Source organism: Mustela lutreola, chromosome 8, assembly GCF_030435805.1.
Source record: "Mustela lutreola isolate mMusLut2 chromosome 8, mMusLut2.pri, whole genome shotgun sequence".
NCBI lineage: Eukaryota > Metazoa > Chordata > Mammalia > Carnivora > Mustelidae > Mustela > Mustela lutreola.
In genome coordinates, this window is record NC_081297.1 from 56,065,616 (window position 1) to 56,090,485 (window position 24,870).

Genomic DNA, 24,870 nt, shown 5'->3' on the forward strand with positions numbered 1-24,870 from the left:
GTATAAAATTCTAGAGTGACCTTTATTTCTTTCAGTACTTTAAAGATGTTGTTCCATTGACCCCTGGCTTTATTTTTAAAAGAAGTCTGCTGTCATTTTTATCTTTGTTCCTTTATATGTGATGTCTTTTTCCCTGTGGTTGTTTGTAAGATATTCTATTTAATATTGCTTTCAAGCAGTTTGATTATGATGTGCCTTTATACAGCTCAGTTTCTTGTGCTAGGGGTTCATTGACCTTCTTGGGTTTATAGTTTTCATGACATTTGGAATATATTGGGTCATTTTAAAAAATTTTATTAACTTATTTACTTTTAAGTAATCTCTACACCCAACATGAGGCTCAGACTCACAACCCTGAGATGAGCAGTCTTGTGCTCTTCCAACTTAACCATCATTATTTTTTTTATTATATTTTCTGCCCTTCTCCTTTTTCTGAAACTCCAATTACACATATGTTAGGTCCCAGGAGTCTTCTCAGAGATTACTGATGTTCTGTTTTGTTTTATTTTGTTTTTCTTTTTTTCCTTTCCTTAGTCTTTTTTCACCCCTGTATTTCATTTTGGATAGTCTCTATAATTATGTCTTTACATTTACCACTGTTTTCCTTCGCGGTGTCTACTTGATGTTAATCCCATCCAGGGTGTTTTTGCACTTCATATTGTTTTTCATATCTAGAAGTTTGATTTGAATCTTTTTTTCTTTTTTTTTTTTTAAGATTTATTTATTTATTTGACAGACAGAGATCACAAGTAGACAGAGAGGCAGGCGGTGGGGTGGGGAGCAGGCTTCCTGCTGAGTAGAGAGCCTGATGTGGGGCTCAATCCCAAGACCCTGGAATCATGACCTGAGCTGAAGGCAGAGGCTTTAACCCACTGAGCCACCCAGGCACCCCGATTTGGATCTTTTTTATATCTGCCATGCTTTTACTTAACATGTTTAATCCTTCTTTTACTTTCTTGAACATTATATGTCTTTGTCAACTAATGTCTACTGATGTCCTTATTCTAACATATATGTCATTTCTGGGTCTGCTTCCATTGATTGATTTCTTTCTTTTGTCATAGGTCATATTTTCTTGATTATTTTGAACTGAATAGCAAACATTGTGAATTTTACCTTGTTAGATGCTGGACATGTTTGTCCTGTAAATTCCTATAAATACTCTTGAGCTTTGTTTTGGGACACAGTTAAGTTACTTGAAAGCAGTTTGATACTTTTAAGGCTTGTTTTTAAGTTTTGTTAGTTGGAACCAGCATATTCCTTAGTCAAGAGTTAATTTTGCCCCACGACTGAGGTAATCCCCTTCTGAGTATTCTGTCTGATGTCTTGTGATGTATGAGGTTTGCCATCCTGGCTAGTGAATACAAATTATTCTTTGCCTTGTGTGAGCTCCAGAGATTAATTCCTGTGGTCCTTTTCTCATGGTTGTTTCCTTCACTCAGGTGGTTTCCATATACACATGCTCTGACCAATACTCAGCAAAAGACTCAAAGGAACCCTCTGCAGATTTCTGGATATCTCCTTTCCTATCTCTTTCTCTATTTCCCTCTCTCCTTTCATCCTTCCCTCCTCCGTGCCTCACTCTTCCGTGCCTTGGCCTCCCTAGATTCCCTGGTCTATCTCCTCAACTCTGAGAAACTATTGAACTTCACCTGTGTCCTCCTTTTTGTGCTACACACTAGGAACTCTCTCAAGACAGTAGGCTGAAACAATTTCAGGGCTCACCTGGGTTGTTTTCCCTCTCCTGAGGACCATTGTCCTGTGCTAATGTCCAAAACCATTGTTTCACATATATTGTACAACTTTCTCATTGCTTCACGTGGTAGGGTAAATTCCACCCCTGTTATTCCATCTTGGCCAGAAACTGAAGTTGGCCTGGTTAACTTACTTCAGTTTATATATTCAGCCCAAGACCCTACTCCCAGAAGATTTTCCTATGCCCTTCCATCATCTCCACCACTCCAAGTTGTATATCCTTCCTTAGTGAGCTTATAATACCCTGCCTGTGGGTGTGATTATTGTTCATGAGTCTCTGTAGGACCACTATGTTCCTTTCTGGTCTGTGAGCTCATTTGGGGTAAATTTGTGCCTACACATCTTTGTATCCTCCCTGGTGTCTAGCATACAGTAGGTGCTGAATTAAATGTTTAGGAGAATGAATAAAGAGAAATCTGTGGTCACTTGGCAATCACCAACTAGAACTAAATAACAACACAGCCATACCCATAACTGCTGCATGCTGTTAGACCTGCCATAAACTGTGGGCACTAACCCTGACAGCTGTCCTCTGGGCACGTCTCTCTTCCTGAGCTGAGCTGGCAGTGTCCAGAACACTCCCAAGAATGTGGTTTTAAATATCCTGACCTTGACAATTCCAAGGCCTTTGATGGTGTGTGAAGTTGAGACACAAGTCACCCAACATGCCAGAAATGTATAATTGCTTCACTGAGGCTCTCAGAACACTCCCTGTCCTGAGGTGTGGTGGAAGGAAGAAAATAAACCTGAGAAACCTAGTAAACACTCTCTCCAGTATTTGACACATTCCTCACCCCCACAGATGTATGCAGAGCTCTCTGCCTCCATAAGGGGCACTGAGAAAAGATACCAGATATATTCTCTGCCCACTCAGTGTCTGGATATGGCTGCCCCAATAGGTGCAAAGAAGAATCAAGGAGCAGGAGGCAGGAATTCAGGGAGATCAGTCTCTGGAGTCATAGTCTACACACTTCCCAAAACTACCTTGGCTCTGGAAACCCAGGCTTTCCAGGTCTAGTAGACAAGACCCTGCCAAGCTCCCATTCTGTGTGCCCTACACAGTGCAAGATACTGTGAAGACAAAAGAAGTCCTGCTGCCTGTCCATAAGGAATTTAATATTACCCTAAATGCAATGTCTCCCAAAGTGAGGTTCCCTCGTCACCTGCTGATGTGAATCATCAGGGACATTTATCAATAATGCTTATTCCTGAGACCAATCTCAGAGGAAAGGAATCATATTTGAGGGGGATGAAACCCAAAATTGACACCTTAGATAAAATTCATATGTACATATAAACTGTAAGAATTACAGTTCTTTAATGTTTTATTTCTATGAAGGTTGATTCACTGTGTTGGGGGATCTAAGAGTTGAAAAGTCTTTAGACACTCATCTGGGCATAGAGTTTCTTTGGCACTACAACTCCATTGATAGGCTTCTAGTCTATTTGCTTCTGACATATTCTATGAGCTAGTATATAAAACCAGAGATCTTGCTGAGACTAGACTAGGTCTGGAGTCTGGTACAAAATGGGCCTTAGCGTCCCTCCAGACATTCAGCCTTATATTTAATTTTGAACTATACCTTAGAACAACTGGGAAGGCACCTTGAGTCTGGTCCTTACCTGTAGCCTGATATCCCACCTACATCTCTGATGGGATTGATAATTCCCTTTGGAGGTGTAGAAAACAGGAGGTGCTGAAGAAAGGGCTAGGGAGCCGGATTAATCCATATCCCAGTCTTATCTCATGCAATGTATTCCCCCACCCCTGTTTCTGCTTATCGTAATGTACCTGGAGGCAAAAGTTGGGGGATTTTCCAGTCCTGCCAGTTTCCAGAATCTCAGCTATAGCTACAGCAGGCACATGATCTGCCTCCCAAGATATAATAGGAAACCGTATAACTAGCTATATCAGATTACCAATTTCTCAACCCAAGATATAGGGGTTCTTACTGCTCTTCATCTTACCTCCTTGGTTGAACCAACTTCACTTTGGCGGGGGGGAGCTCCTCCCTCTTGAAATGCCTCCACACTCGTGTTACTGATTTCTGTAGTATTGAGGACTCTTTAGGTGGCAAGAAACAAAAATCCAACTCAACCAGCTTAAGCAGTAAGGAAAAGGTATTGGTTCACATTACTCTGAAGTCCTGAGGAAGAGCTGGCTGTGAGCAATTGCTTGATCCAAGAGTTCACACATGTCACCAAGGAATCTGTTTCCCCCCTGTGCCACACAGCCTTTCATGGTGGTTTCATCACCTTGTTTCCTATGGTGGCCTTCTAGCAGTTCCAGGTCCTCCCACGGGAGTCATCAAATGGCTCAGCAATTCCAGACTCACATCTTCATACTCGTACCTGCTTTACAAGTCCCAAGACTCGTGTTCTCCCATTTCCTTAAAATGGGTCAAGTACCCATCCCTGAACCAGCCACTTAGGTCGATATATTGATTAGCTGAGGGATAGCTGGGGTCAGGAGTCCATCCTACCTGAATCCCTTTGCTGGGAATAAGTGAATCCTCTGAGGGAACCCGTGTACTGTGGCAAGGTGTAAGGAATAGCTACTGAGTAGACAACAAATAAGGAGTTTAGAAGCCACCTACAGAGGGAAAGAGACACCTAAATGCTATTATCAAAATAAAGTCAGGACTGTCATAGAAATGGGGATAACATGAACCAGTGGAATAAAAGAAGGTGCACCTAAGTCTGCCTGGAGGAATATAGAAAGGCTTCTCACAGGAGGAATAGAAGCTTTCCAGATGCGTAGGGAGGCAAAGAGTGAAGGAGGAGTTCCAGGCAGAGAAAAAAGCACGCGTGAGGGTCTGGAGGCTGAGAAAGTGAAGCATATTCAGGGCACTCTGAGTCCTGCTGGAGAATAAAGGGGGAGAAGGTGGCTGGGACAGAGAGGAATGCCAGCAGACGGAGCTGGGCAGGTAGGCAAGTGCTAAGACCCTTGACCGCGCTATGGGTTTACACAGCTACCGGGTAGGGGAGTGGGATTTGGATTCTAAAGAGATTTGAAAAGAGAATGACATGAGACTTTTGTTTTGGGAAAAGGATTCTGGCCACAGAACGCAGGATGTGTTGGAGAGGTGCAGGATCCCAGAACTGGTCCTACCCATTTCCGCATCTCAGTGAATAGCGCCGTCACTCTCCATCCGTGGCAGTCCCTGGTGTCACTCACATGACATGTCCAATTCCCCCCCTGCCAATCCCATGGTAGGACTGCATGTCCCTGCCCCCCTTGAAATGAGGGGAGGCCATGAGACTCGTTTTGGCTAAAGAACACTGAGTATTAAATTTTTTTTAAGATTTTATTTATTTATTTGACAGTGAGCACAAGCAGGGGAAGCAGCAGGCAGAGGGAGAAGCAGGCTTCCCACTGAGCAGGAGCCCAACACAGGACTCAGTCCCAGAAACCTGAGATCATGACTTGAGTGAAAGGCAGATGCTTAACCAACTGAGCCACCGCGGCCCCACTGAGTTTTAATTTTAAAGGATTGGCCACATCCCCTTTTGCTGCCTTCAAGTGACTATGGAAGCATGTACTGAGACACAGCCTCTGTCACACTGGTCCCTGATAAGAGGAAACTCTCTTTACAATCTGTGATGGCTACACAGCAAGAATGAGAAGTAAACCTTTGCTATATTAAGCTACTGAGATTGGGAGCATGTTTGTTGCTACCATAGAGCACAACCCATGCTAACTGATGCACCACCCATTTGCCAAGCCATAAACCTGGGCATCACCACAGACTTCTCCCATGCTCTCATTTCCCACCTCCATGTCCTTCTGAGCCTACCCCTAAATATCTCTACAATTCATCCATTTCTCTCCATCCCCACTGCCACTGCCCTAGTTTAGAACTCCATCCTCTACTGCGTGGTCAACGGCCACCCTCCCCCAACTGCTCTTTTCCTCTAATCTTGTGTGATGCACTTACTTCTCCCCATACTTAAAGTATTCTTACTAAAACTCCAACTCAGTCCCAACACTCTCCTGCTTCAATCCTTCAGGTTTCCCATTTTCTTTAGAATAAAGTCAATATTCTTAATAAGGTTTTCCAGGTTCTGCATGAGTTGGCCACTGTTTACCTCCAATCTCTCTCTCTCTCTCTCTCTCTCTCTCCTTCACACTTGAAATGATCCAACCTCCCTTCAGTGTTTTAAATTTGCTTGGCTCTTCATGAGTTTTCACACTTGCTCTTCCCTTTGTCTGAAACCTGTAAGCTTGGCTAATTCCTACCCAGTCCTCAGAGTCCAGCTTCTTCATCACTCCTTCCAGAAGTTTTCCCTGAGCCTCTGGTACTGGGGGGTGGGGGGGATTCCCTTCTGTGCACTCCTTTGTGCTTACAGCACCGTGAACTTTTCATAACACATCATTTATCTGGTATCCCTGTACTTAATAAAAGGTGAAGAGGTCATCATCATAGTCCTCAAGGAATGACTATCTGTTCTAAGGGGGTGACGGTGGCAGCAAACAAGGACGAGGGCGCTAAGGGAAGCATTTAGAATGACTTCCAGGTTTCAGAACTGGGTAAGAGAGGGAGGCCAGTGTCACAATAAGGAGTTCAGATTCTGTTGTGCAGGTGGCAGGAGCTGCAGGAGACAACTTTAGACTAGCTCCACACTATGTGTCTGTGGCCCACCGTGGACTGGGCTGTGGCTGCAGCAAACAGACCCCCATGCACTGACAGCAGCCCCCCTCAGCAGCCACCGCATCTCCGGCTTTCTGCTGCATGAACCTGGTGCATTCCCTCAGCCAGCATGCAGAGCAGCCCAGAAATACAGGAGGGTGATGTTCCTGGCACAACCCTCCAGAAATGGGAGTGAGAGTCCACTGAATAGAAGGCCTAGCCTTCTGGGCTTCTGAGGGACAATTTGAGATACCTTCTACCTAGGAACTTCTCAGGTTATGGTCAGCCAGTTTGAGCTCCAGTTACCCACAGTGCTGACCAGCTCAGTAACACACTCTTCATGCTTTTGCTCCTTCCCTGCCTCACTCCCCTTGCTCCCCGATTACCCTCCAGATAAACTCCCTGAATGCCCCTATCATTCCCCAGATGAACTCCATGAACCCCTAATCACCCCCCAGACAAAACTCTCCAAACCCCTTGCTATCACTCCCCAGATAAACTCCCTGAACCCAGATCCAAACCTCACCCCCGGCTCTCATCCATACAGTAGCCACTGAAGATCGTCTGAAAGAGGAAACAGGGGACACAGGTTGAAGGGAAGCTGCCCGCACATAACCACCATGTTCGCTGTGTCACTGTGGGTCCCCATGGGGCCATAGGACTATGACCTCTGCTAAGCATACACAACCTTTCTGCCTTAATTCTCCACTGATTACCTCTCTCTCTTTCTCTCTCTCTCTCTCTCTCTGACATGCTTCATGGACACAGCACTTCCCTGGTTTTCCTCCTTCCTTCCTGGCTACTATTTTCAGTTTGCTTTGTAAAATTAAGTTGATGGTGTTGAAGATGGGTGATGGGCATGTAAGAGGATGTGGTAGTATTTTAAACTTGTGTATGTTCTACACTTTCTAGAACCAATTTTTTAAGAATAACTTTGGGGTCTCCTGGGTGGCTCAGGTGGTTGAACATCTGCCTTCGGCCGGGTCATGATCCCAGGGTCCTGGGATCGAGCCCCACTTGAGCCCTGCATCCAGCTCCCTGCTCAGTAGGGGGGTCTGCTTCTCCTTCTCCCTCTCCCTCTCCCACTCCCTCTGCTTCTGCTTTCTCTCTGTGTCAAATAAATAAATAAAATCTTTTCTAAAAAATAAAAGAAGAAGAACTTTGAAATGGAGTTTTTTTCCAATGCCAAGTTCTCTTTCTCCATCGTCCTCAGTTCTCAAATGTGTGCAAAAGCCTAAGTAAGCATTCCTTAGGGATTTGATGAAAACTTGCTCATGTTGCTGTACTTGACCTGGCTCCTGCCATTTTTCAGGTCTTCTCGCACACACCAGGCTACCTTGTGCTGACCTTGCTCCCACCACACTGGCCTTCCTTCTCATCCTCAAGCGCACTCATAAGTTTGTGGCCTTCACACTTGCACAGCCGCAGATGACAGACACCACAACATGTGGACCTCATTTTATTGCACTTGGCTTTGCTGCACCTGGCTCAGATGGTTGTGGCGTTTTTTACAAATTGAAGGTTTGTGGCAAACCCACATCAAGCAAGCCTGTTGGTGTTGTTTATCCACTTCGTGTCTCTGTGTCACATTTTGGTTTGTCATGATGATCTGTGCTCAGTGATCTTGGATGTGTTATTGTGATTGTTCAGGGGTGCCATAAACTGCAACTATATAAGACAGCAAACTTGCAGCACCTGGGTGGCTCAGCCGTTAGGCATCTGCCTTCAGCTCGGTCATAATCCCAGGGTTCTGGGATCGAACCCTAGGGTTCTGGGATCGAACCCTAGGGGCTCCATGCTCAGCAGGTAGCCTGCCTCTCCCTCTCCCACTATCCCTGCTTGTGTTCCCTCTCTCATGCTTGCTCTCTGTCAAATAAATAAATAAAATCTTAAAAAAAAAAAAAAAAAGATGGCAAACGTAATAAAAGTTGTGTGTGTTCTTGACTGCTCCACTGTCTGGCCGTTCTCCGGTCTCTCACCCTCTCCTCCAGCCTCCATATTCCCTGAGATACAACAATATTGAAATCAGACCAATGAATAACCCTGCAATGGCCTCGCGGTGTTCTAGTGCAAGAAAGAGTCACGTGTCTCTCACTTTTCATCAAAAGCTAGAGATGACTGAGCTTAGTGAGGAAGTCTGGTCAAATGCCACGATGGGCTACAAGCTAGCCTCTTACTCTAAAGAGTTAGCCGAGTTGTGAAGGCAAGGAAAAGTCCCTGAGGGAAATTAGATGTGCTACTCCCGTGAATATACAAATGGTAGGAATGGGTAACAGCCTTATGGCTGATAATGGAGAAAGCTTGGTGGTTTAGATAGAAGATCAAACCGGCCACAACATTCCCTTAATCCAAAGCATAATTAAGAGCAAGGGCCTAAGTCTCGTCAATTCCATGAAGGCTGAGAGAGATAAGGAAGCTGCAGGAGAAGAGTTGGAAGCTAGCAGAGGTTGGTTCATGAGGCCCAAGGAAAGAAGCCGTCTCTGTAACATCAAAGCACAAGGTGAAGCGGCGAGTGCTGATGGGGAAGTTGCTGCAAGTTATCTAGAAGATCCGCTTAAGACCATTAATGAAGGGGGCTACACTAAAGAACAGATTTTCAATGTAGACGAAACAGCCTTTATAAGAAGATGCTATCTAGACTTTCATAGCTCAAGAGGAAAAGTCAACGCCTGGCTTCAAAGGACAGAATGACTCTGGTTGGAGCCAATGCAGTTGATGACTTGAAGTTGAAGCCAGTGCTCCCTGACCGTTCTGAAAATTCCAGAGCCCTGAAGAGTTATGCTGAATCCACTCTGCCTGTGCTCTGTAAATGGAACAGCAAGGCCTAAATGACAGCATGCCTATTTATAACATGGTCTAGTGACTATTTTAAGCCCACTGTTGAGACTTACTTCTCAGAAAAGAAGATTCCTTTCAAAATATTACCCTCATTGACAATGCACCTGGTCACCCAAGAGCTCTGACGGGGATTCGCAATGAGGTTAATGTTGTTTTCGTGCCTGCTAACACAACGTACACTCTGCAGCCCATGGATCAAGGAGTCATCTGGGCTTTCAAGTCTTATTACTTGAGAAATACATTTGAGGTGTTTGTATTTTATTTATTTATTTGACAGAGAGACATACTGAGAGGGGGAACACAAGCAGGGGAAGCGGGAGAGAGAGAGGCAGGCTTCCTGTTGGGCAGGCAGCCCAATGTGGGGCTCTGTCCCAGAACCCTGGGATTATCACCTGAGCCAAAGGCAGACGCTTAATGACTGAGCCACCCAGGCGCCCCTAAGAAATACATTTTGAAAGGCTATAGTTCCCATAGATGGTGACTTCTCTCATGGATCTGGGCCAAGTAAATTGAAAACCTTCTGGAAAGGATTAATCACTCTAGATGCCATTAAGAACAGTCATGATGCATGAGAAGTCAAAATATCAACATGAACAGGAGTTTAGGAGAAGTTGGTTCCAGCTCTCAAGGACAGCTTTGAGAGGTTCAAGACCAGTGGAGGAAGTCACTGAGGATGTGATGGAAATAGCAAGAGAACTAGAATTAGAAGTGGAGCCTGAAGATGGGACTGAGTTGTTGCAATTTTATGATAAAACTTCCCTGGATGAGGAATTGCTTCTTACAGATGAACTAAGAAAGTGGTTTCTTGAGATGGAATCTACTCCTGGTGAAGATGCTGTGAAGACTGTGGAATAAGATAGTTGAAGAGACTTAGAATATCGCATCAACTTGGTTGGTCAAGCAGTAGCAGGCTTGAGAGGATGGACTCAAACTTGGAAAGAAGTCTGACTTTGGGTAAAACGCTATCAAGCAGCATTACATGCTACAGAGAAATCATCCATAAAAGTAAAAGTCAAATGATGCAACAAACCTTATTATTGTCTCATTTTACCATTTACCAAATTACCATAGCCATCCTAACCTTCAGCACTCACCAACCTGATCTGTCAGCAGCCATAAACATTAAAGCAAGACCCTCCACCAGCAAAAAGATTATGATTTGCCTAAAGTTCAGATGATGGCTAGCATTTTGTAGCAATGAAGTAATTTCTTTAAAGATTTTGTGTATTTATTTGATAGAGAGAGACACAGCAAGAGAGGGAACACAACTAGTGGGAGTGGGAGAGGGAGAGGCAGGCTTCCAGCTGAATAGGGAACCCGATGCCGGGCTCAATCCCAGGGATCATGACCTGGGATCATGACCTGAGCTGAAGGCAGTTAATGACTTGAGCCACCCAGGCACCCAGCAATAAAATATTTTTAATTAAGGTAAATACATCAGGTTTTTAAAAAACATAATCTTATCGCACACTTAATAGACTACAGTATAGTGTAAACACAACTTTAATATGCATTGGGAAATAAAATAATTCATTTGACTCACTTTATTGTGGTATTCCCTTTTTGCAATATTCTTTTTACTAAGGTGGTCTGGACCTGAACCAGCAATATCTCCGAGGTATGCCTGTACTAGATCTCTGCTCAAATGCTACCCCTGTAAGCAGTCACTGTAAAATAGTGCAAACACATGCACACACAAACTCTGTCACATTGACCTGTTTCATTGTCTGTGTAATGCTGATCACTATCTAAAATTATCTGGTTTACTTACCTATTTGAATTTTGCTTATTAGCTCTCCACGTTGTCTAGCACTCCTAGAAGGTGAGTTCCTATTTACTGCTTTATCCCAACTCCTGGCATATTCAAACTGCGCAATAAATATTTGCTAGATAGATAAATAGATGTAAGCCTGCAGAACTCAGGAGAGAAAGTTGGGGAGTGGGGGTGGATTTGGGAGCTGGCATCACAATAGAAACAGATGAAACCATTTCATGAATTGATTTGCCCAGCAAGAGTGGGCAGAAGTGGGGAAGACCAGAATAGAATCCAGGAGACTATCCACAGAGTGGAAAAAGGAAAAGAAGCCTGGGAAGGAAATCAAAAAGACATGGTCAGAGAGGCTGCAGAGAAGTATTGGAAGGAGACCAGAAGAGAGTTCAGGAGCAGGAAGTAGGGGACAACACAGCAAAGAAGGAATTAGATGAAATGTGCCCAATTTCTGGCCATTGAGAAGTCACCGGTGAACATCCAGTTCCAATATAATTAGGGGCCACTGGCAACCAATGAAAGTCATTAGATAAATGCCCTGGCCTCCTGCCATTTGGAGGGACAATTCTGATGTCCCTCAGTGGACATCCAGCAGGATCGAGCCCCAGTGGAACAAGTTCAGAAATGCACCCTTTGTTGGCTTGTCTTTCTCTCCTGTTTCATCCTCTCTGCATTGTCTCTCCTGCTCCTTGGGGTCCCCTCCCACATAAACTATCAGCATTTGAGTCCTCTCTCAGTCTCTGCTTTCGGGGAGATCCAAATTAGGAGAGACTAGGTGCATTTCTCATCTCTCTCTGTTTTTCAGGGATGGAATAGGACTTCCCCTTACAGCTCATCATCTGGAACTAGACTGTGTGCCCACGTGTGAACTAATCATAACCACAAGGGAAGGGAATTATTGTGACTGCCTTAGACCAGTATTGATCCATCGCCTGGGGCTGGGCATACCATCCATTGAGAATATCCAAGCCAGATTCCAGCTCTATCTCCAAACCATCACAGTTTCATGACTAATGCATGTGGGGGCCCCCTCGCAAGAATGGGACATCTTAACCCCTACACATCCCTGTCTATACCCATCCCAACCACAGACTGCCAGGTACTCAGTTCATGCCTCTGCTCTGCACGGCACCATGCCGAGTGCCAGGGACTGAAATGCAAAGACCATAAAATAGAATTCCTTACCCCCAGGGCTGTATTATCCAGACATGTTACATATACAGGATGATAAGGCAAAACTATTCAGAGAATAATATTCAGAGAATAACAGCACAGTTGATTCCAAATCAGAGAGGGAAGCAGTATTAGTCAGGATAGACCAGGTTATGCTGAAGAAACAAATAACCCCTCAGATTAATTTATTCCACACTACATAGACCTCGTGGTGGACAGGAGTTTCTAGTCCGTGGCATCATGCTCAAGCCAGAACCCAGCCCGAGGGAGCAGCTGATATCTGGATATTGCTGAGCCAGAGAGAAGGAGAGCTCCAGAGGGTTTTGAATTAGCAACTGAATTCTTGGCCCAGGAATGAAATGTATGACTTCCATGTATAACTCATTGGCTGAAACTGGTCACATGGCCCCATCCATCCTCAGAAAGCCAGGAAGTGAGATTCTACCAGAAGATATGCCAGAAGGCAGAGAGGCAGAGATATCTGGTGAAGAGTGTAAAGACTTCCAGAAAGCATGAAGATGAATAACGTTTGAACTGAGCCTCGAAAAATACTTTAGTCTTCAATAAATGAAGCTAGGGTCAAGGGAGAGGACCCACCGAATAGAGAGCCGTGTAAGAGAAGTTCTGGAGGTCAGAGAATGCCTGACCAGTGTGAGCACAGCCAGGCTTCATGAGAGGGTGACGACTATACCAGAATAGGAACTGGGCAGGAACGCTGAGTTTACTCAGTGAAATCATAAAATCATAAGGATTTTAGACTATAATAGATGACTGGCAATAAGGTGCTTCCAAAAGGTTTTTAAGCAAGGAGGTAACTTGATCTGATTCGTGTTTTAGGAAGGTAGCTTGGTGGCAGAATGGGAAGGAGATTGGAAGGGAGAGAGACCCAAGTCTGGGAGGCGATCGGAGGCTGTCGTCACAGACAGTCCAGGCACGGATAAGGCGGCAGGAGCCGAGGGCGGGGCTGGGAGGATGCCGAGGAAGAAACAGATGGGAGAAGACACTTCCCGTCTAGAAAGGATCACTGCCTTTTTTTTTTTTTTTTTTTAATGAAAATATTCAAACATATACAAGATGAGAGAAAGTAGTTTAACAAAACCCCATCTACCATTACCCAGCTTCAGTTGTTTATCCACATGGCCAATACCCACCCCCTCCTCGCTCTACTCCACAGCATGACTTTAAAGCAAATCCCAGTCGCTGTTTCGCTTAATCTGTCATTTCTTCTGTATGTGTCCTAAAAGATAAAGACTTTTTAACTGCAATCACAATACCATTATTACAGCTAAAAAATAATGACAATTACTTCATGTTACCAAATACCCAGCCATTAGCCCCATTTCTGTCTCTTAGTTTTTCCCAGTTGGTTTGTTCAAATCAGGATCCACACATCCCATTTGGTTCTCCCTCTTTCTCTCTCATGTCATTTACTCGTTGAAGATTCTGGGTCATCTCTCCTCTGGAATTTCCCCAATTCTGGATTTTGCCATCTCCCCTTGCCTGCTGACATTTAACATGCTTATCTTCCTCCTGCATTTCCGGTGAACTGGTGGCTGGATCTGAACTTTCCCTCTGAACAGAAGCAGAGGGAGGAGAAGGGAAGGGGAAAGAGGGCCATTACTGACACAACAATTACCATTTGCCAGGCACCATGTGGATTCCGAGTTAAGAGGATCTCATCAAGCCCTTACCACAACTCTTTGAGGCAAGAGCGCATGATCACTGTTTTGTCAGACGAGGAAACTGGGATGGAGGAAAAGCAACCTGCCCAAGCTCACAAAGCCAAAAGAAGAGGGAGATGGGGTCGGAACCTAGTTCTGTCTGACCCTAAGCCCCTTCTCTTTCCATGGCTGTGGCGGAGAGAAGGGACATGGCCCATGAGTGGCCATGCCAGGAAGGAAACCCAGCTCTCCTGACTCCCAAGACAGCTTCAATATATTAATAATAGACATTGCTACTTCCCACGTGGCACACATCCCAAGGACAGTAAATGATGCATCATTGTCCCCATTTTACAGATGGGAACACCAAAGTCCAGAAAGGGTGAGTGGCTTGCCCCGGACCCTGCAGTTGGTGCATAGAGCCAGGATGCACCCCCAGGTCTGCTGGACACCAGAGCCCATGCCTTGCACCACTGCCCTACGTGGCCTCTCCTTGTAGGTGGCTGTCATCTTCCTGGTGGCCATGGGAGGATGGGGTTGGATGCAGAGATGGGAAGGAGGAGGCTGGATTTTCTTGCTGGAGTTGGAAAAATGAGCTGTCACTGTTGACCCAGAGTGGATCTGTTTCTTCCTACCACATTCCCCAACCAAGCACAGCATCCACTCAACTCACAGCAGTGAGGCAGCGAGGGAGGGGCAGCCCACGCCCAGCCCCATCAATCTTGGTGGCAGGGACTCCCTCCTCTAGCTTTCTCAAGAGGCCGCACTCCCTGCTGCAACAGGGCAAGAATCCAGGAGGACCGCACTCTGAGGGGAGACAGAGGCAAGTCTCCCCCTGTTCGGAAGCCCTATAGCAGCTCTTCCTCCTCAGAGCCGCAGGGACAATTGCAGAGAAAAACCAGGACATTCCCCCCCACCAGGATATTTTGTATGCTTTGCACTTGCTGCTGTGTTTCCTTCATCTAAAAGCTCTAAAATTTCAAATAAAAAGGTACAATGAAAGCAGCAGCAGGATAAATAGCCCCAGTGATCTGAGCCGAAACCCTGGAAGCTTTATTCACATCTTTAGAAAAACTCTGAAGGCTCCTAGTAGCAGCTACAGTACAAAGCCTCACACTTTAATTCTAAGGCTGCCAGAAATAGGTCTGTCAGGCCTGAAATATCACTGCATTTCATTACTCTTAAATGTGCATTACCATCTCTGCCTCATTACCAGCTGGGGGGTATTCTCCAGACCAACTCCAGAGAGAACTGGGAAGCTAGGAGCCATGGGGAAGGGGAGAGGCTGAGCTGGGCCAAGAACACGGGAAAGGGAGGGGAGACCGCGAAGTCTCCCGAGGCCTGGGGACTAGCGGGAGCCCCACAGACATGGGGGATCAGCTATTAACACGTCCCCAATGGGCAGGCCCTCAGGAGAGTCTGATGTCACCAGCTCAGGCAACGAAGCCAGAAAGAGACAAGGAAGAGGCAGGACTGCTGGGGTGGCGGGGAGGATAGTCTCTGAGCAAAGAATGGGGTCCGAAGAAGTGGTGGGTAAAGGGCACGAAGGCCTTCGTGCCTGGCGGCAGGTAGGAGCCAGTCAAAAGCAAATTAGGCCGGCAAGACCTGGGGAGTCTCCAGTCGCAGGCACAAAGCAGCCAGGGAAAGATCCTGGAAGGAGCTGGAGCTGGAGGGTTGGAAGTTTGGAGCCCAGAGCAATCTGCATGTTTACAATAAAACTGACACCCAGGGCAGCTCTGAATAATTCAGTAGGCGCTGTGATCTCCTTACAGTGCTCGTCCCTAGGGTACAAAGGGAAAGGGGCGGCTAGCCCAGGCCGGCTGCCTTCTCCTGGCTCTCTGAAAGGGCGTGACAGATGGGCCTGTGCTGGCCACCACCCAGTCACGCTTTGCACGGTGATTGGTTTTCAAAGGAGGACAGGGTTTGTGAATGGAGCCAGCTTGTTGCTTGCTGCCTTCAAATGGACGCTGCTGGGTCGCGTGGCCAGCCTGGGCCCCCTTGTGAATGGGGCATCACCAGTGGGTGGTGAACAAGCCAGCGGTGGCTTCCCATCCCCTCCCCCTGTCACGGCTGAGGCTGAGGTGAGGGGAAGAGGGAAAAGTGCCCCTGACCCTTCTCTAAGCTGACAGGTTTAACCCTCTGTTGGTCCTCCTCTGTGCTAGCCCTTTGCATCGGTTAGAATCAAATTCAGCTGCATAAAGTAAAAAAAAAAAAAAAAAACACTGAAACAAGACGGCTGTTTACGTTTCCCTCATGTAAAGAAGTCTGAATACAATTGGCACAGACCTAGTTTGTAAGTTCCAGCAGTACCATCAGAGACAGGGACCTCCTGCATCTTGTGGCTCTGCCATCCTCACTCTTCACGTGCCACTCCTGGCCCAACATGGCTGCTCACACTCCAATAGTATGTCCACATTCCAGCCATCAGGAAAAAAGAAAATGGGAAGAAGGAACCCAGGGTACATGCAAGCCATCTTTGGCAATCTCCCAGAAGCTGCCACACAAAAGCTTGCACTTCATAGACCACGACTTAGATGGTTACACCTAGCTGCCGGAGCAGCTGGGAAATGTATTGTTTGGTGTACCTGGCCATGTGTTTGCTGGCAGAAAATTCTCCACGGTTCTAGTCCATTTCTTCACGTCTTACAATTGAAACACTGACTAGTCCTTAGTTCCAGCCCATCCTTTCCGGGATCGTGGACATCCACAGAAGGCATATGGTGCCTCCCTCCAGAGCAAAGGACAGGCATTCTGCCCATTATAAAAGATTCGGTTTCCCCACGTTTGCGTCCCTCACCTGAAATACAGCCCACGTGTGTACAGACCTCATCTGGGCCCCTCTGTGAAGCCTTCGGGGAACTGAGGCTGCCGCTGTTCTTCTGCTTCTGCCGAGAACAACAAAACGTCCCTCATCTCTGGCCCAGGAGCCTCAGCTCCTGCCAGCAGCTAGGACGTGGGCCAATTTGTTAGCTTATAAATAGGACAAAATCACAGATATTCACAATTCTTGACAGTGTCCAGCTACAAATCAGGGTTTCCGCCAGGATAGTTCCTAAAAGTTTGCCACAAGTCCCTTCCCAGCGACTTGAACTGTGCCCACAGGTGTTTTCTGGTGCCTCTGCACCTCCCACAACCAGAGGGAGCGCTCTTCAGGCGAACTTCAGCCACTTCCAGAATCCCAGCAGGTCCTGAAATGCCCAAAGGCAGGGGAGCCACCGCACCTGCTCACCTCTTCACCTCTGAGTGTTTATTCCGGGCCCCATGGACCGCCCGGTCCCCACCTAGTCAGTCCCCACATTAGATGGTGCTGAGACCTCCTCTGGCCTCTCCATCTGGAGTGACTCGGTGACCTACTCCTCAGTTCCCGGAACCAAACCGCACCCCTTCTCTTTCCCCACCCATCTCTTCCAGATCCCCCCCTCCACTCCCCACTTTCCAACCAAGGTCTCCCAGGTCAGATCCCCCTAGTACAACAACCCTCAGCTGGCCCATTCTGCAACTGCCCCTGTGGCCCCAGACGGGCCTCCTCTGGGCAAGGAGGCGGGGGCCTGGCCAGGCCCACCCTCACCCTCACCCCCACTCGACACGCTCATGTGTGCATGCACCTCCCACCACCCCGCCCCATCCCTCTCCTCTTCATCCTGCAAACCAGAACTCCTTCTAAATTCACCCTAACTCCTCTTACCCCTTACCCTACTCAACTATCCAATCACTGGCGGAGCCCTGCCTCTAAGTCTCTCTGGTGTCTGTCCCCTCCACCCCAACTCCACTGCCCTGTTTCAGACCCCGTTACCTCTCACCAAGAGTCCAGGCTCCAAAGAGGAACGCAAGTGACCATTCTAAGAAGTAATGAGCTCCTAGCCCTCACTAGCCACCAAACCAAGTTTAAACTCCTAACTGCGGAACCTAAGACCTGATTGTTCTATTTATCCAGCTTGTCTCTCTCCTGCCACATCCTACACATCCCCATGCTCCAGGCACACCGGGCTACTCCGCAGATCCGACAAGCTTAGAGGCATCTGCACTCTCACACCTGCTTTCACGTCTGCTGGGAGGGCCCTTCTCTCCTCTCCTTGACCCCTTCCTCAGCACCTACCAATTTCTATCCATCTTTCAAGACCCAACTCAAGCATGACCTCAGGAGTTGTCCCAATGTGCCTCCACCATCCAAGCGACCAGGCTCTGTCCCTAAGTGTGTATGCACATTGTTGCTATAAAGACATGTCCCCTGATTATTAGTTCACATTGCCTGCCTCTTCCTCCAGACCATAAGATCTTAGAGAGCAAGGATCAGAACTGTTCAACTTTGTGACTCAACCAGGCTCGATAAATCCTTGTCAACTGAGTAAACGAATTGTCCCTCACTTCAATCATCTCCAGTCCCAAGGCTAGCTAATCGGTGTGCTGTGAGCAAGTAACATAGCCCCAAAGAGAATCCTCAGCTGCTTCCCTGAGGGTTTCAGGCTAGGAGAGGATTCCAGGATGGGGGAAAAGGAGAGGGCGGCTGTGCAGAAGTGAACGGGGTCTAACCCTCATGAAGACCAGCAATGAGGGGCACAGGGAAGAGACAGGTCCCAGAGGAAATACAGACCCGGGTCAGATCATCTGGAGCAGCATGTCCATCTCCTTTCTGGTATAAGCATGGTGGGGGTAGAGGGGCAGGACCCAGGGCAGGCCTCTGGGTCTAGATTTGTACCAGATGCTCCCAGAGCCAGCAAGCCGACTCAGAAGGAATCCCTTAATATCACTCTCAGGAAATCCAGGGCTCAAGGTGTTTCCTAGGCCCCCAAGACAGGAAGCTCAGTCCCGTGCCAGGGACTCTGCCTCCTGCATCATTGCCCTACATGACGAGAGGAGAGAGACCCTACATGATGAGATCTGGATTACACATTAAAAGGCTTCCAGCCCAAAATGCAAGGAGATATCCCAGACCGGGTCTTGGAACAGAAAAAGGATATGAGTGGAAAAACATGAAATCCAAGAAAAGTATGTTGTCTGGTTAATAGTATGGCACCAATGTTAATTCATTTTTGACAAATGCACCAGGGTAATGTAAGATACTATCTTTGGGGGAAGCTGGGTGAAGAGTATATGGGAACTCTTTATACTATCTTTGCAACTTTTCTGTAAACCTAAAATTATTCCAAATGAACTAAAATAAAACACACACACACAGAGAGACTTTAAAATGTGAGCTCAAGTTTTAAGAAGCAGGAAGAGAAAGCAAGCATGAGTTTCAATGGAACGTAAAGGAGCGAGAAGGAAGGATACATATTTCATTCTTAAGAATCTGAAGACCTGGACTATAGTCATTCATCCACTCAACAAATACTTACTGAGCATCTACTATGTACCAAGCATTGTTTTCAGAGCCCGGGATACTGCAGTAAACAAAACAGGCAAATCCCCACTGGAGCTTGTATTTAAGTGGGTTGTGAGCTTAATAGTATCTCCTCCCACTCTAGCTCCAGCACTCAGCTCCTTAGTGGCAAAAGCTGAGCCAGTTCCTGGTCACATTACCGGGCAGGAAGGGCTTTGCTTGACCTGAGAGCTCAGCAGACCTGAGGTGGCTCCCGAGAGGGTTCCCCATTGGGCTAAATCCTTCTGGGCTTCTAACTAGTCATGAAATTAGAAGTCTGGGCTTTCGAGTTCCTAAAATAAGGGAAATAGTAAGAAATCCCTGAAATACGTTGAAACTCAGTAGGCATGAGAGTGTATTTCAAGTGCCTGTACTAATACGACTGCTGTAAATATTCACATTCAGGCCAAGAACTGGGTTAGAACCTCTCTCTGTAGTTACTCCAAACCCTCCTCTCTCCGTCGTCAAAGAATCCTCAGAATTGGAGCAGAAACTCGAAGCAAACTTATCCGCGTGCAGGATGCCAGACCGGGAGGTCAGCGGGCACCAGCAGTTCCACCATCAAGGCCAGGGTCAGGCCCCCCCCCCCCCCCCCCCCCCCCCGAGCTCAGGCAATCCCGCCACAGCCGGCGGGAACTCGGAGCTGCACCCCGGGCCTGCGCCCCCCTCCTCCCACCCCGTAGCAGCCTCGTCTCCCGGGGCGGGGGCGAGGGGGCAAAGACTGGGGGCCCGCGTCTGGGGTGCCGCGGGAGGCACCGAGGCCCGGGCTGTGCCCCTTTGGCCGCCAGCCCAGCCGCCCTCGGAGGGAAAGTTGTTGCTCAACCTTGAGGAATGCGGAGCCCAAGCGGCGGCGAGAGGAAGTGGCGGGAGATTACGGCGACAGCCGCCGGGGACCGCGCCGGGGCGGCGCGCGGCGAACTTCGCCCAAGTGTAAACAGCCGACCCGGCAGGGGAAGCGGCGCCACCCGACGCCCGGGCCCGCCCGCAGCCGGGAGGTGACAACCACGCGGGCGGCCGCCGGCGCAGCGCGGGGCTGCGATGGCCTAAGCCGGGCGCCCGCCCCCAGGGCCGCTGGGGAACGCGGGGCAGAGGCAGGCCCCAGGACCCGGCAAGAGCCATCACCGTCCTCTGAAGGCGGCAGGGAGTTTTGGATTTTCTGTTCACGATCGGTCTTCCACGCCGAAGGGTGCCTCGTGAACATAGTAGGCGCTCAAGAAACATTTTGGAGAGAGTGAGCCAACCCCCCACCCCCCACCCCAGCCTCAAGTTTCCTCCTATGTACCAGGAAAGGTGGGATCCCCGAGGCCCCTGGCCACTCTGAAATTCTAGGATGCTGAGATTAAATCCCATGTGTACTGCTGTGGTTTTGCTTTTAGTTTTTCAGGGACATTTTTAGTGCTACCCTTTATGATGTGCCAGGAGTGAATTTGACACCAGATGGCTTTTTTTTTTTTTTTTTTAAATAAGAAAGAAGACAAAGGGAGGGAGAAAAATATTTTCCAACTGGCAGTGCTGACAGCATTTTGGAAGAGAATCCAGGGAGGCAAAGAGGAGCTGTTTCAGCTTGATTTTTTCCTCCTCCCGCACACTTTGCTACCCTGGACTCCACCATAGATGGGGTAGATCATACTGGAGCTTTTTATAGAAGAGGCAAAGGGAACATATCACAGGAAACTCCACCCAGAGTTGGTCCTTGCTTTGTCCTCCCTGGCTCTCCCAGAGGACAGGTCTCTGAGCCACAGGGTTATGGACCACAGCTATAGGCAGGGATCTGGTGGAGGCGGACTCTGGTGTTAATTAGAAGACCAGAGAGACACCTGGCAAATCAAAAGTCAGAGCTCCCTGCCTGGGGAGCATTAAGGAAAAAAAGCTGATATGGCAGTGTCTTTTCTGGATTTCCTCTTCTCTCGAATCCCAACTCCCTCTCTTCACACAGGGAGGAGAGGAACTGGTCCTCGAGCAGAATGGCCTCCCGCATGGTTCTTAATGTTGTGGCAAGAAGGGAAATTCCCAGAATGATCCAGTTTGGCAGCACGGGCAACGGCATCAATCGGGGATGCTGCAGACGGCTTGGGTTTGCACCAGTTACTAGCGGGTTGACTAGCTCACGTGACCTTACTTCTCTGCACCTTAGTCTCTTCTACTGTTATGTGGAATAAAGTCCCCACCTACCAGGATTGTTGTGTACGTTTAATGAGATAATACAAAGAAAATGCTAGTGGTCTGCCTCTTCAACAGACCAACACTGCAAGCAATCAGCATTTTTCTTACTCGTTCAGCTACAGGACCCCCAAAACAAGGACCCAAAAGCTCACTGGAGCAATGTCATGGGCAAAGGAGCCCTATAATCCAGCCGACTGGTCCCTCCCTCCTCCTCCTCCACATCCCCAGAAGACTAGAGGAAGGCCGCAGAGAATAAGCAGAAATCATGTGTCAGGCTCCAACTAGATGAATTACCCCTCAAGGGGCTTGGGGGGTGCTCAGTCCCTTAGCCCTAGGGGAAGAAGGGAGCAGTGGGCCAGGAGAAGAGGGCTACTGGTGCTGGGCTGGGAGCTTGTAACCAAGTGAGGGGCTTGTGATGGCCACCCATGGTCTCTAACCCTATGGGGTATCTTGATTTTCTGCTGATAAATTCTTCTCTAATTGCTTCAGAGACAGTATTCTCTAATCCTTGACTGGCAAGCTCCATGAGGCCAGGTCTTTCTGTCGCGGTATCCATCCCACGCACGCTCCTAGCAGAAGCCACACAAAACACTCTGGAGGCGCTTATTGATCAGGTTGAGCTGTTTTTTATGGCCTGAAGGTGTCTCCATGAGATTCATATGTTGCAATCCTAAACCCCAGTGTGATAGTATTAAAAGTTGGGCCTTTGGGAGATGATTGGGTCATAAGCCCTCATGAATGCGGTTAGCGCTCTTATAAAAGGGACCCCATAGAGCTCTCTCACTCCTTCTGCGAGGATGCAACCTGAAGACAGCCCTCTCTGAACCGGGAAGCAACCCTCACCAGAATGAAACCGCTGGCACCTTGATCTTGGACTTCCCAGCCTAGAGAACTGTGAGAAATACATTTCTCACCTAGTCTATAGCATTCTCTTACAGCAGCCCAAATTAAGACATGTTAAAACAGGGGCCCCTGGGTGGCTCAGTGGGTTAAGCCTCTGCCTTTGACTCAGGCCATGATCTCAGGGTCCTGGGATTGAGCCCTGGTATCGGGCTCTCTGCTCAGTGGGGTGCCTGCTTCCCCTTCTCTCTCTGCCTGCCTCTTTGCCTACTTGTGATCGCTCGCTCTCTCTCTGTCAAAGGAATGAATGAATCTTTTAAAAAATAATTTTTTTTTTTTTTAAAAAAGGACATGTTAAAACAGGGGAACAGTCTGGAACTCCAGGCTGGATGGGCAAGGGGAGACAGAAAGTAACTAGGCCCTCAGAGACCAGAGGGTCATCTGCTGACCCAAAGTGTCTTTCCTTCAACCCACAGGCTCCAACCCTCCAGATACTCCATTCAGACTTTTCAAGCCCCCAGAAAGTCAGTGACACTGAAGTTCCCAGCCTGTCCTGCCGCAGGGGAGGTCTCCAGCTACTCTGTCACTCCCAGCCCGCATGAGCCTCCAAGGCCAGCCCAACTGCCACCCCTTCCGTTTCTGGAATGGGCACTGAATTCTCAGCCAGGAGAGAGCCGACTGCTGCCCTGAAACATTTGGGAAATCTCTGTGTGGTTACTCATGCGTCTGGCTCATTGTCCCTTTGGGTCTCTTCTTCTGAGGGGAATTCCTTGACTGCCATCTATCAAAATTAACACCCTCCTGGAATTACCTTACATTATCTTATCCTGTTTATTTTGTTATTTGCCCGTTAGTGGTCTCCCCACCACACGTGGGCTGAAAGTTTCACAACAGCAGGGGATCTTGTCTTCTGCCTATCATTATGCTCATCCTCGCCCCTTTCACGGCACCCGGTATACAGCAAGTGTCTACTTGATGAGTGGTGACCTCCTTCCTGAGTGGTTCCCCTACTCTCAAGCATCATCCAGCCATTCTCAGCTGTTGGGTAATTCTTGTGTGTCTAAAAGATGCATCAGCCTCCTTTATTTTGAAATCTTATTAGTGCTACTCTTTGAACCAAAATCAGTTTCTTTTCCCTCAGTCACCCCACCAAATACCCAGGGAAGATACCTGGTATTTATGTGATAATTAGAACCTTTTGGTTGAAAGCCACAGAAGACCAACTAAAAGTGACTTAAACAATGAGCAAGTATACCATTTTTCGGAGGCAGAGAGGGTTAATTCCATCTTCAGTAAAGTCAAGGCTCCCCTCAAATTTCCAGACAGCTTGAGGCTCTGTCAGGACCCCAGCCTAGCTGGCTTCCCCTGTGTCTCATTGGTCAGAGCCACCCCACATGCCTGGGCCTAAGCCAGGGGCTGGGAGGAGGCAGAAGCACCCTGACCAGGTGCCTACACTTAACCTTCCTTTCCTGTGGCTGATGGGGATCTCCTTCCCTGGGGACAGGGCTTTGTACATTCAGGAACAAAATCAAGGCTTACCAGCACAGAAAAAAAGATGGGGAGTGCTGTTGAATCCATGAACTGCCTGCTAACCTTCCACTCAACTGTCTTCCTGCTTCCGTTAGCCAGCATTGCTTTCTGAGGCCTGTGACCATGGGATTCTGACCGATGCAGATCTGGGGCCATGCAGCGACATGAGCATGTGACAGGAGCAGCATTTGTGGCCAGGAGGAACTCGGCACACGTCCGAGATATAGAATGGCCACACAGAAGAAGAGATGAAATGGCCCTAAGACCCTGGAAAATGCCTGGTGGGTTCTGAAAGCGAAAGCTCAGGGACAGAGGCCCAGACTACACGGGCACCCCCACTCTCTGTGACCTGGCCAAGGCGCTCCATGGATGTTCAGCATGTGCTAAAGTAGACTAAAGTGACTGCCCTCCCTTTTTAGAATTCTCTCCTTCCTTGGTGTCCAGGGGGCCATGCCTCTAAATGACTGGCCTCTCCCACCCATTGCCTTTCCTTCGGAAGATGTGAGCAAGTGCACTGCTCATCGGGAAGCCTGCTTCTCCCTCTCCCACTCCCCCTGCTTGTGTTCCTGCTCTTGCTGTGACTCTGTCAAATAAATAAATAAAATCTTAAAGAAGGAGGAGGAGGAGGAAAAGGAGGAGAGAGCTCAGACTTCTGGTCACAAAGTGGTGGAGTAAAGCTCTTTCCATCTCCTTTTTCTCCTCAAAAATCAACCCCCCAAAATCACATGGAGAATAAGAAATAGAAAAACAAACTCCATATTTAACCAAACTAGGAGACATTTAAAATCCTGAACTACATAATATGAAAACAGAAAGTGGATGCAAAAATGGCCAATAACTTAGAAAGGCAGGCCCACATTTGCAACCACGTGGATGGAACCAGAGGGTATTATGCTTAGCGAAATAAGTCAATCAGAGAAAGACAATTATCATATGATCTCTCTGGTATGAGGAAGTTGAGAGGCAATATGAGGAGTTTGGGGGTAGGAAAGGAATAAATGAAACAAGATGGGATCGGGAGGGAGACAAACATAAGAGACTCAATCTCACGAAACAAACTGAGGGTTGTCGGGGTGAGGGGGTGGGGGGTAGGGAGAGGGTGGTTGGGTTATGGACATTGGGGAAGGAATGTGCTATGGTGAGTGCTGTGAA

The 24,870-nt window shown here is 47.8% G+C and overlaps 1 protein-coding gene and 1 long non-coding RNA gene across 2 annotated transcripts in view; one reads left to right on the forward strand and one right to left on the reverse strand.

The window, feature by feature from the left end:
* Positions 1-24,870, reverse strand: part of ATP23 (ATP23 metallopeptidase and ATP synthase assembly factor homolog) — a 102,618-nt gene that overhangs the window by 65,653 nt on the left and 12,095 nt on the right. The window lies entirely within an intron of this gene.
* Positions 20,280-21,362, forward strand: LOC131838535 (uncharacterized). The gene is made up of 2 exons (XR_009356639.1): positions 20,280-20,416; positions 21,122-21,362. It is a non-coding gene; the product is annotated as an uncharacterized LOC131838535 (long non-coding RNA).